The 12,884-nt window shown below is 35.6% G+C and overlaps 1 protein-coding gene across 5 annotated transcripts in view; it reads right to left on the bottom strand.

Annotated features, from left to right (window-relative positions):
* The window catches only part of ADK (adenosine kinase), a 569,627-nt gene that overhangs the window by 462,024 nt on the left and 94,719 nt on the right, over positions 1 to 12,884 (bottom strand). The window contains exon 6 of one of the 5 annotated variants that reach the window (XR_008698600.1): positions 3,834 to 4,635. The exons of 3 other annotated variants lie outside the window; for them this stretch is intronic. The gene's annotated coding sequence lies outside the window, so the exon portion shown is untranslated. Of the gene's footprint in view, positions 1 to 3,833; positions 4,636 to 12,884 lie in introns of those variants that run through there. One more of the 5 variants, XR_008698601.1, reaches the window with a different exon arrangement.

The raw sequence follows: 12,884 nt of genomic DNA, 5'->3' as shown, positions 1-12,884 counted from the left end.
TATAACCCCCCCCAAAAAAAGAGTTAAAAATATTAGACTTAGATCCCCCCAGGCCAACACTGTTAAATTAAGAATATGTTTTAATGCTGCCATCATTTTGATTATACTACAAAGCAGCCTATAACTTATAAAACCAGCAAATTGAAAGAATTTCACAAAAATACTGATTATAGAATAGTTTATTTTGTTGTGATACTTGGAACAGACATGGAAAAAATGGTAATAAGAGGCAGAAAATATTTGTGATCATAATAATAAAATAAAACATATCTCAAAGTATCTTCAATTCAAAGTACATCTTCAAAATTGCTTTCATCTTCCTTTCTAATGTTTATCATTCCTTTCACTTCTAAACTTCTGGTACCAATCTCTCATCTTTTCAAATGGCTTGTAATAAAAGGAACAAACAAAACACACAGTCCTTCGAGGAGAATCGATTATACTGCTCATGGCAACACCACAGATTCATGAAGTTTACTGACTAGTTAATAATATAAAAGTAAAATACATCTGCTAAGCCAATTACCTTTCTAAAATAAATTCTTATCATTTAACAAGGTACTTTCAACAAGTATATGCAAACACATAATAACAGAAAGAATCTTATGAAAGATTATCTAATTCAATTAACCTTAACTTCTCAATTCATTTGCCAACATTCCCACCAAGCAATCTGGTCTACAATTTAACACCTCCTGACACAGGGCACATAGTACCTCCAAAAGAAACTGATTATATTTCTGTACTTCTTTACTACTAAAGAGTCTTCCTTTATCCAGCTAAAATGATCCAGTCTGTGTCAACTACCCATTGGTTCTTCTATACTTGAGGTTTTACAAATAAATCAATAAACCTAATATTTCCAAATGAAGAAAGTCCTTCAAATGACGAGGGCTATCATATATATCTCCTGATCCTCTCTCTTCAAGCTAAAGCTACCCAGGTTTTCCACCCATCTTCATGGTATGAATTTAAATTTCTTCAACAATTTAAAAAAAAAAGAGAGAGAATGTTTTACAATTCACTCTTCCAAGCATGAAATTCAACATAAGAAATAATGCATATCCACCAAAAGAGAATGTGGAATTATTATCCTCTTAATTTTTCAAACCTAAAATAGAATACCTCGTTATTCTACAAGTAGACTGCCATAAATGTCAAGGGAAGCTTGTAACCTACGTTTTATTGTGGATGAATGGCGAACAAACAAGAGTAGTAAAAGACTCTCTAAAACACAAGAGGCTACCTCTTTGACCTCAATTTTATTTTTTTGACACTAAGGCTACACTTTTTCATCTATCAATTCCCTTTTCTTTCTAGAAAGTTCATACTTTATAGCAAAGTCATATTAGAAATTTAATGTAAGAAAAATTTTTATTGTAGCTAAAAATCAGGTCAATATTCCCAATTTACTCATAGACTTAATAAAATCAGTTAAAATATCAAACTACAAAACAGTTTAAGAAACTCAAGAGTTGGTATTAGGTTGGAAAATATCTAAATAGCAAAAGAGCTAATAAAATAAATCAAGGCAGTCAGAAATCAGGGACATAAGTATCAGCTAAGCCAAAAACTGGTTGAGTATACTTGATTAAACTACTTCACCTCTCTAGAACACAGAGAACTCTCATCTGTGAAATGAAGATGAAAAATTAGGATCAGAAGTGCTCATAAACTTTGATCTCAGAACCTCTTTATACTTAAAAAAAAAAAATACTGAATACTTCAAAGAGCTTTTATATCTATCCCTGGTTACCATATTAGAAAATTTTTAAGATTATTAAATTTTATTAATTTATTGCCTTTAATAATAGAAGCATTAAATACCAAAACAAATAACATTTTATGGGGGAAAAAAACTATTTCCAAACGAAAAAACTTTAAGTGACATGAGTTACACTGTTTATTATTTTTGCAAATCTCTTTAATGTCTGGCTTAATAGAAGACAGCTACATCCTCATATGCTTATGCATTCAATCAATATCATATATCATGTAACCTCTGGAAAACTACTTACATTCATGAGAGAGTATGAAAAAGCAAGCAATATCTTACTATCATTTTGAAAATAGCTCTGCCTTCATGAACCCCTGGAAAAGGTATTACGAACTCCTCCTCAACAAAGAGGCCCTGAACCACACTTGGAGCACTATCAGACTAGACCATCTCTAATTCTCAAGATCCACATGAAACTAGACTGATGACAAGATTTGATATTTATTAAAAAAAAAAACAAAAACCTGAAAATACATTATCTTCACCATGATAGAATGTATCACTAATATCATTTTAAGAGAGTTCAATGAGATGGTCCTTTTAAAACCAACTATAAAAAGTCATATAAGAAAAGATGTTGAAGATTAAAAATAATGCAACATAGTATACTATTATTATGGAAATCACTACACAGAGGAAATAAAATACAAAGGGAGTTATTATATTATGATGATTCACAATCTTCAGGTTGTAATATCAACTACATTAATATAATCATGATTAAACTATTCATTTGCAAAGTCTAAAAATACAAGAAAATCTACCATCTATATTTCCTAGCCTAAAGAGCTAAGTTTCATTCACTGACTCTGAAGTTGAAGGGGTTCAGAACAAGTCTCCCCAAAGATGTGTCTCTTGAGCATTTGGATTATTTTGAGCTGGAGACAATCAATGCCCAAAAGACTAAAGAAGAGCTTTTTACCTCTCCCTTAAGTACCTAAAAAAAATTCAGATAAGGGGCGTGGCTCAGAGACACAGCTACCAGAGATAATAGTTTATCTGAATGGACTATCTGTATGACATACAATTACCAAACATCTGCTCTTCTTATTGTCCTGTGAAATACCCTCCTCCCCTTTAAAGCCCCAGGCCCCTATCCCATTCCTTACCTCAAGAAGGCCTCAACTGCCAGGCTTGCCCTTGGGTTTCATATTTTATGGGGATCCCATACATAAGTAATTAAGTTTGGTTTTTTTTTCCTGTAATCTTTCGACAATTGAATTACCAGACCAGCCAAAATAACCTAGAAAGGTATAGGAAAAAATTTTCCTCTCCTACAAAGTAATACATGTATCTTTCCACAGAAGAAAGTAAAATATAAGAAATAAATGCAAGTTTAACCTCTAATTTCACATAGGCAAACAGAATCATTGTTGGCACAATCCTTTGGCAAATCCTTATAACAGGACCTATATACCTTTATGCTTCGATCTCAAGGCCAGACACAAATACGGAGTGATAGTAAAACCAGAAGAAGTAAAGTATATTAAAACCCTAGAAATGCTCACTGATCTTTCCTATGTCACTGAAAAGTATATTTCATTAGCTAGCCATTTTAACTACAATGGACAGTCAGTCATTCAACTGCAGCATCTAAATGACTAGTGTGCCACACGGTTGCTTTCTTGTAATATACAATTAACTTGGATCATTGTTATCCCTTGTAAAAATAACAAATTCAAGCCTAATCCTCCCTTCTCAATCTGAGAAATATTTAAGAATATACAAAATAATCAAAAGGTTTGCCTTACTTGTAAATAATTATGTAACTCAGTTGGGCAGTAATACTATTTACTTCAAAACAAAAAGAAAACTGAAATATAAATTTTGTTTTCATGCTTATGGAGTTATGACAGTTGATAGCATCACATTATGTAAAACTTAAGAATATCTACTTAATATTTTTACACTAAATAGAAAGTTCTCTGCCATATTAACTGTAGCAATGGTCTATAACTCTATTAAAACACATTACTATAACTTATATATGTAAACTTATTCTATATTCTATAAGCTTACAATACTTGAATACTTCTCTCCACTGAGCACTGAGATCTTCCACACACTTTTTAAAAATTTCTATATTCATCTTTCCTTTTCCCCCCACAAACAAAACAGGCGAAATAGCACCATCTGGTGGATATCACCTTAGTTTTAAAATAAATTTCTACATTTACCTTATTAACTTTATTTTGGGAAAATTGCACAACAATAGGGACCCATTATAAAGTACTATAAATGAATAATAAAAAGTGGCTTGATTAGCAAGCAAAAGTATACTTGAAAACTGAAACAAGATTACAGCATTGTTTTAATTACTAAGAAGTTAACCATTATTCTCAGGCCATTAAGGATAATATCTCCTCAGAACCTTGGGGTCTTTGTTTAAAAAGAAGGAAATGTCAATTTTTAATATAAAAATAATTTTATTTTCGATATAATCAATTCAGTTCAGTTGCTCGGTCGTGTCCGACTCTTTGCAGCCCCATGGACTGCAAAACACCAGGCTTCCCTGTCCATCACTAACTCCTGAAGCTTGCTCAGACTCATGTCCATCAAGCTGGTGATGCCATCCAATCATCCTCTGTCGTCCCCTTCTTCCTCCTGCCTTCAATCTTTCCCAGCATCAGGGCCTTTTCCAATGAGTCGGTTCTTCGCATCAGGTGGCCCAAACTATTGGAGTTTCAGCTTCAACATCAATGAATTTTCAGGACCAATTTCCTTGAGGATAGACTGGTTGGATCTCTTTGCAGTCCAAGGGATTCTCAAGAGTCTTCTCCAACACCACAGTTCAAAAGCATCAATTCTTCGGCGCTCAGCTTTCTTTATAGTCCAACTCTCACATCCATACATGACTACTGGAAAAACCATAGCTTTGACTAAACAGACCTTTGATATAATACATGTATACTAAATGAAGAGGGTGAGATATGAGATATGAGGATAAGATATGAGATAATCTTCAGAAAAAATAGGGAAAAAAATTTGTTGGCAGTACAGTGGTTGGAACTCCAAGCTCTTGCTACTGAGAGCCCAGGTTCAATTATTGGTCAAAGAACTAAAGTCCCACAAGTTGCGCACCACAGCCAAAAAAAAATAAGTATAAAAAAGAAAAGATAGTGTTCTGTGTTGTTGGTGTTTATACTATGGTTCCCCACCCTCCTCATCCTGAACATGCTACAAGGTTTGTGGGATCTTAGTTCCCAGAGAATGAACCCAGGCCGTAGGCAGTAAAAGCACGGAGTCCTAACCACTGGACCACCAGAGAATTCCCAGCGTTGATTTTTTTTTTTTAAATAAGTTTATCTAAATAATCAACTAAATTAGTAAGGCTGATCTCAAGGCTGATTAACAATAAAACCTTTCTGAATACTGTGCTGGATAATGGTCAAAACATAAACTACATTATAATTCTATGAGGTAATGGTAACAACTATGGAAAGGAAAATAAACTAAAGACAAAAATCAGGACATTAATTATAGGCTTTCAAGGGTGAAATGGAGAATGAGAACAGGATCAAAATATTAAAAAGTCCCAAAAAGGGTAGCATATTTCTTGATGCACTTTTTTATCTAAAAAGATAAAAATTACATGTTACATTTTTTCAGTAATTATTGGTTAACACACAAACACAGTTTAACAAGAAAAAGGAACTACTGGTTACACAAAGTTAAGCACTATATATACAATGGAAAGGAAACACAAACACACAGAAACATAAACCCATTTTCTCATGAGACTTAAAATGCAGCTATCATTTTCCCCACTGACTAAGTATCCTGCAAATGCAGCAATTTTTCTCCCTTTTAATTATGCTGTTGTTTCCTAACGTAAAGGAATTTAACATCTCAATTTATACAGCTTTTATATTAAAGATGCCCCAACCAGTATTAACTTGAACTTAAATACAAAAAACTTAAAGCAAAGCTCATCTTTGCTCCTTGCACTAAAATGATAAGAAACTTCCAAGGACATTTTTGGTACAAAATATCCATAATACACTGAAGTCTTTAAAGCAACAGAAATATTGAGCTGAACTATACCACCACACAAAGCCTGAGGAGGAAGATGGGAAAGAAGAAATTCTCTCTCTCTCTCTCTCTCACCCCCCCACACACATACTCACATATCCACACACAACTAACTCTACCCTCTTTCTTCCCCTCTCCCTACCTTTCTCTCCTAACTCTACCCTCTTCCTTCCCCTCTCCCTACCTTTCTCTCCATCTTCCCCCTTCCCCACTTCCTGACCTTTACTTGACAAAAAATAAGGTGGAAGGATGAAATCAGCATGGGAATAAAATTATGCTCTAGAAATGTTCTGATAATTAATTCTATTTTTAAAAGGATTAAACTACAGACCAATCTTTTTCATATTTTCCTACAACATTCAAAATAGAAATCCAAATAATTTTATGCTGTTTAAAAATCCTTCTATAAATAAAAATTAAGAATACTATCATTCTGGATATCATGCTTAAAAAACTAACACTGTTTGCCTAAAATTCCTAAAGCATCATTTTCTTGAAAGACAAAAACAAGCAATTGGACCTTAAGGGAGCTTAAAGCAGAAGAAAGCTCTCGGCAGGTGATAGAACTAACTGGGGAAAGCCAGTTTCAGATCAACTGCTTCCTAGTCATGCGTTGCTGCTGTTGTTCAGTCCCTCGGTCTTGTCCCACTCTTTCCGACCCTGGGTACTGCAGCATATCGGGCTTCCCTCTCCTTTCTCATCTCCCAGAGCGTGCTCAAACTCACATCCACGATGTCATCGAAACATCAGTTATGCCAACCAACCTTCTCATCCTCTGTAGTCCCCTTCTCCTCCTGCCTTAAATCTTTCCTAGAATCAGGGTATTTTCTAATGCATTGGCTCTTCGCATCAGGTGGTCAAAGTATTGTAGCTTCAGCATCAGTCCTTTCAATGAATGCTCAGTGTTGATTTCCTTTAAGATTGACTGGTTTGATCTCCTTGCAGTCCAAGGGACTCTCAAGAATCTTCTCCAACACCACAGTTCAAAGGCACTAATTCTTCGGTGCTCAGCTTTCTTTATGGCCCAACTCTCACATCCATACATGACTACTGGAAAAACCATAGCTTTGACTATATGGACCTTTGTCCGCAAAGTAATGTCTCTGCTTTTCAATATACTGTCTAGGTTTGTCATTGCTTTTCTTCCAAGGAGCAAGCGTCTTTTAATTTCCTGGCTGTAGTCACCATCCACAGCCATTTTGGAGCCCAAGAAAATAGTCTGTCACGGTTTCCATTGTTTCCCTAGTCTATTTGCCACAAAGTGATAGGGCCAGATGCCATGATCTTCATGGGCCAGATGCCATGATCTTCATTTTTTGATGTTGAGGTTTAAGCCAACTTTTCCACTCTCCTCTTTTCGCCTTCATCAAGAGGCTCTTTAATTCCTCTTTGCTTGCTGAAATTAGTGTGGTGTTATCAGCATATCTGAGGTTATTGATATTTCTCCCGGCAATCTTGATTCCAGCTTGTGCTTCCTCCAGCCTAACATTTCGCATGATGTGCTCTGCACATAAGTTAAATAAGCAGGGTGACAATATACAGCCTTGACATACTCCTTTCCCAACTTGGAACCAGTCTGTTATTCTGTGTCCAGTTCTAACTGTCCCTTCTTGGTCTGCAAACAGGTTTCTTAGGAGGCAGGTAACATGGTCTGGTATTCCCATCTCTTTAAGAATTTTCCACAGTTTGTTGTGATCTACACAGTCAAAGGCTTTAGCATAGTCAATGAAGCAGAAGTAGATGTTTTCCTGGAATTCTCTAACTTTTTCTATGATTGAACAACATTGGCAATTTGATCCCTGGTTCCTCTGCCTTATCGTAATCCAATCTGTATATCTGGAAGTTGTCCTTTCACACACTGCTGAGGCCTAGCTTGAAGGATTTTGAGCATTTCTTTGCTAGCATGTATTCCCTGGTGGCTCAGATGGTAAAGAGTTTGTCTGCAGTATGGGAGACCTGGTTCAATCCCTGGATCAGGAAGATGCCCTGGAGAAGGAAATGGCCAATCACTCCAATACCCTTGCCTGGAAAATCCCATGGACAGAGGAACCTGGCAGGCTACAGCCCATAAGGTCGCAAAGAGTCAGACACAATTGAGCGACTTCACTTTCCACTTTGCAGTAGTTTGAGCATTCTTTGGCAGTAGGCAGAGAGCAATGCATCCAATAGCCAACAGAGAACTATTAATGTGCCTTAATAATATGGTCAAACTAGATGGGACAGACTAGTCTCTTAGAAAGGTGGACAATCGATAGGACAGAAAAAAAAAAAAAAAAAAAAAAACCCAAAGTACTGCAACAAACATTAAACAAAGAATGCGAACTGAAGAGAAGGGGTGAGAATAAGGCAGGTGGTCCTAAGGTGCTACTGTAACATTCTAGGAAGTATTACGAAAAAAAAGAATATAGATGGTTGAAAGTTGCTAGGAGAGTAGCTGGCTAAGAGAGTAGATCTTAAAACGTCTCACCACAGGAAAAAAATGTGCACCTATGTTAGTGATGGATGTTAACTAGATGTGATCATTTTACAATATACACATGTATCTTCAAAATCCTGTGATAAACCATAAAGGAAAAGGATATTAAAAAAGTATATATATACATATATAACTGAATCACTATGCTGTACAACAGAAATTAACATTGTATATCAACTATATACTTAATTTTAAAAATACACATATATTGAATCATTATGTTGTACAGCTGAAACTAATACAGTGTTATATCAATTATATCTCAAGTTTTTTAAAAGATCATGAAAAGTATTGCTATATCAATAAAATAGTTCAATTATACTCTTTCAAATAATTCTGTTATCAAATTCAGTGAAGCTCAACAAATATAAAAAAATAAAAATCACCCCTGATGTTTTTTGTGCCACCATAATGTACATCTGTGTTTCTATAAACTATATTATACTTTAACAGAATAAATACACTCAAAATTAACAAAAAGTGTTCAAAGATAATTAACTTATAAAATTGTTTAAAAGCCGATTCATGCATCATCCTAATAACGTCCCTAGCTTTAAAGTTGACATCGATTTGCCCATTTTTCCAAATTCATTTTGGAAGCTAGACACATTCACTTTGCCCTCATTCTAGTGGGGAAAACTTCCCTCAAGAGATAATTATACAACTCAATATTTAAATTTAAAATAATCTGGAAGAGAAAGGAGAAAAAGTAGAGGTTAAAGAAGTATCCACATTCCAACAAAGGAAAATTGGTGGTAGGATTTGATAATAAAGGATTTTTCCACAAGAACATAAGTTTATGGAAACTATGTTATGTATTTCCTACAAGTCTTTGGATTTTTTTTTGTTGAATTCAATTTGAAAAGAAATGAATCCTTCTAGCATGCAGAAATTTTGTTTGTGCCCTTTATGCAAGACCCCTCCCCCCAAAATTCCCTTAATGACCATTTTCTTATCCAATTTAACACTGAAAAAGCTCTTTTAAAAAAGATAATTTAAAATATGATATATGGAAACCAGTTATACTTGCAGAAAACTTCCCCCCCGCCCCCCCCCAAAATCTTCCATCAGGTTTTTTCCTATCTCCTCTGGTCTTACCCAACACAGACCCTACAGACTTAGAAATCAAAAGTATCTCTGGCTTTCACAAATTAAATAAACATTAAAGTAGTAGGAGTATTTGGGAAAGATGGTTTCCCTTTGTATTTGCTACTAAAATTTAGTATATACAAAGTGAGACTTTTTATAAAGGTAACATTTTCACACATACACACACACACACCAAAAAAAAAAAAAACACTTAGAAGTGATTAGAATATAAAGCACAAGTTTTAAAGGAAAATTTTAAAATGTATTCTGGATAATGTTTCAATCATTTTGCAAAATGATTGAAATAGCCAAGTTGCAATCTGAATGAAGTTCTACAGAGGGAGCTAGCATCACAAGGAAAAAATTTATAATACACAGAACTTCAAGAAAAGACCTATTCAGTTAGAAATATTAGATTTCTATTCATCAGCATAAACTTGGATTATACTCTAAGGGTTTTACACCTTGGTCATCAGCCAACCCCCCAAAAAAACCACAATATTATCTACAAAGTATGGTATTTTTCTGGTAAATCACATTAAACTCATGAAATATAGCATCCACCATAACCAGAGTGTGTGAAGTAAATGTTTGTTTTAAATAACATCATTCTTCTAAAGAATTTCTTTAAATACTCTTTTTCTTAAGTCACTGAACTCAGGCAACTAAAAGGCAATTAAAAAAAAAAAACTGAAATCAAATTGGAGCCTATCCTTTTCTACTATAAAACAAGTAATAGAGTCTCGCCAAGATTTTGTTTCCTGTAAAATGGGAATGATTGTATCTACCTCATAAGGTTGCTGTGAAGATTAAATGAGCACATAACAGTAATTGAAATACTGCTCTCATCCCTTACTCATGTTATTCAATTTTTCAACATTTTCTAAAAAGAAATCATTATAGATACTAGAGAAAATATTAATTATAGTCAGTAGTTTTCAAGAGCTACATTAGCTGCTAACAGACATTAAAACTTTCCCGAAACTTCTAAATTCATATCATTTCCAAATAGTCTGACTCAATTCTTTAGGGAACTATAGACTGTGTCAGCATAAATCTTTCATTATTTTTCAAGTTGATATCTGTCATAGCTTCACTCTCAAAATATTCTTGTCTGCTGTAGACCAAGAAGAAAAAAGAATTCAACACAGCAGTTTCTACTAACTCAAACTCAGGTTGACCCTAGTAACTATTTACCAAATTGATATCACACAGTAAAACAATGTCAAGTAAGTTCAGTCAGTTGAGTTCAGTCGCTCAGTCCTGTCAATTCTCTGTGACCCCCATGGACTCAGCACACCAGGCCTCCCTGTCCATCACCAACTCATGTCCATTGAGTCAGTGATGCCATCCAACCATTTAATCCTCTGTCGTCCCCATCTCACACCTTCAATCTTTCCCAGCATCAGGGTCTTTTCAAATGACTCAATTCTTTGCATCTGATGGCCAAAGTATTGGAGTTTCAGTTTCAGCGTCAGTCCTTCCAATGAACACCCAGGACTGATCTCCTTTAGGATGGACTGGTTGGATCTCCTTGCAGTCCAAGGGACTCTCAAGAGTCTTCTGCAACACCACAGTTCAAAAGTATCAGTTCTTCGGTGCTCAGCTTTCTTTATAGTCCAACTCTCACATCCATACATGAATTCTGGAAAAACCACAGCTTTGACTAGATGGATCTTTGCTGGCAAAGTAATGTCTCTGCTTTTTAATATGCTGTCTAGGTTGGTTATAAATTTTTTTCCAAGGAGCAAGTGCCTTTTAATTTTATGGTTGCAGTCACTATCTGCAGTGATTTTGGAGCCCAAGAAAATAAAGCCTCTCACTGTTTCCATTGTTTCCCCATCTATTTGCCATGAAGTGATGGGACCAGATGCCATGATCTTAGTTTTCTGAATGTTGAGTTTTAAGCTAGCTTCTTCACTCTCCTCTTTCACTTTCATCAAGAGGCTCTTTAGTTCTTCTTCACTTTCTGCCATAAGGGTGGTGTCATCTGCATATCTGAGGTTATTGATATTTCTCCCAGCAATTTTGGTTCCAGCTTGTGCTTCATCCAGCCCAGCATTTTGCATGATGTACTCTGCATATAAATTAAATAAGCAGGGTGACAGTATACAGCCTTGATGTACTCCTTTTCCTATTTGGAACAGTTCCTACATGGAACTATTGTTCCATCTGCATTTCTAACTGTTGCTTCCTGACCTGTATACAGATTTCTCAGGAAGCAGGTCAGGTGGTACAGTATTCCATCTCGTTCAGAATTTTCCACAATTTATCGTGATCCACACAGTCAAAGGCTTTGGCATGGTCACTAAAGCAGAAAAATACGTTTTTCTGAAACTCTCTTGCTTTTTCCATGATCCAGCGGATGTTGGCAATTTGATCTCTGGTTCCTCTGCCTTTTCTAAATCCAGTTTGAACATCGGGAAGTTCACGGTACACACACTGTTGAAGTCTGGCTTGGAGAATTTTGAGCATTACTTTACTAGCGTGTGAGATGAGTGCAACTGTGGGGTAGTTTGAGCATTCTTTGGCATTGCCTTTCTTTGGGATTGGAATGAAGACAGACCTTTTCCAATCCTGTGGCCACTGTTGAGTCTTCCAAATTTGCTGACATACTGAGTTCAGCACTTTCACAGCATCATCATTTAGGATTTGAAATAGCTCAACTGGAATTCCATCACCTCCACTAGCTTTGTTTGTAGTGAAGCTTCCTAAGGCCCACTTGACTTCACATTCCAAGATGTCTGGCTCTAGGTGAGTGATCAGACCATCATGATTATCTGGGTTATGAAGTTTTTTTTGTATAGTTTTTCTGTGTATTCTTGCCACCTCTTCTTAATATCTTCAGCTTCTGTTAGGTCCATACCATTTGTGTCTTTTATTGTGCCCATTTGCATGAAATGTTCCCTTGGCATCTCTAATTTTCTTGAAGAGATCTCTAGTCTTTCCCATTCTATTGTTTTCCTCTATTTCTTTGCATTGATCACTAAGAAAGACTTTCTCATCTCTCCCTGCTATTCTCTGGAACTCTGCATTCAAATGGGTATATCTTTCCTTTTCTCCTTTGCCTTTCACTTCTCTTCTTTTTTCAGCTATTTGTAAGGCTTCCTCAGACAACCATTTTGCCTTTTTGTATTTCTTTTCTTGGGAATGGTCTTCATCACTGCCTCCTGTACAATGTCACGAACCTCCATCCATAGTTCTTCAGGCACTCTATCAGATCTAATCCCTTGAATCTATTTGTCACTTCCACTGTATAACTGTAAGGGATTTGACTTAGATCAAACCTGAATGGCCTAATGGTATTCCCTACTTTCTTCAATTTAAGTCTGAATTTGGCAATAAGGAGTTCACGATCTGAGCCACAGTCAGCTCCTGGTCTTGTTTTTTGCTGACTGTATAGGCTTTCTCCATCTTTGGCTGCGAAGAATATAATCAATCTGATTTTGATATTGACCATCTGGTGATGTCCATGTGTAGAGTCTTCTCTTGTGTTGTTGGAAGAGGGTG

The sequence above is a fragment of the Bubalus kerabau genome, chromosome 1 (assembly GCF_029407905.1).
Source record: "Bubalus kerabau isolate K-KA32 ecotype Philippines breed swamp buffalo chromosome 1, PCC_UOA_SB_1v2, whole genome shotgun sequence".
In the NCBI taxonomy this organism is placed as follows: Eukaryota; Metazoa; Chordata; class Mammalia; order Artiodactyla; family Bovidae; genus Bubalus; species Bubalus kerabau.
The sequence above is the reverse complement of the archived record's forward strand: the minus strand, read 5'-3'. Positions and strand labels throughout refer to the sequence as shown.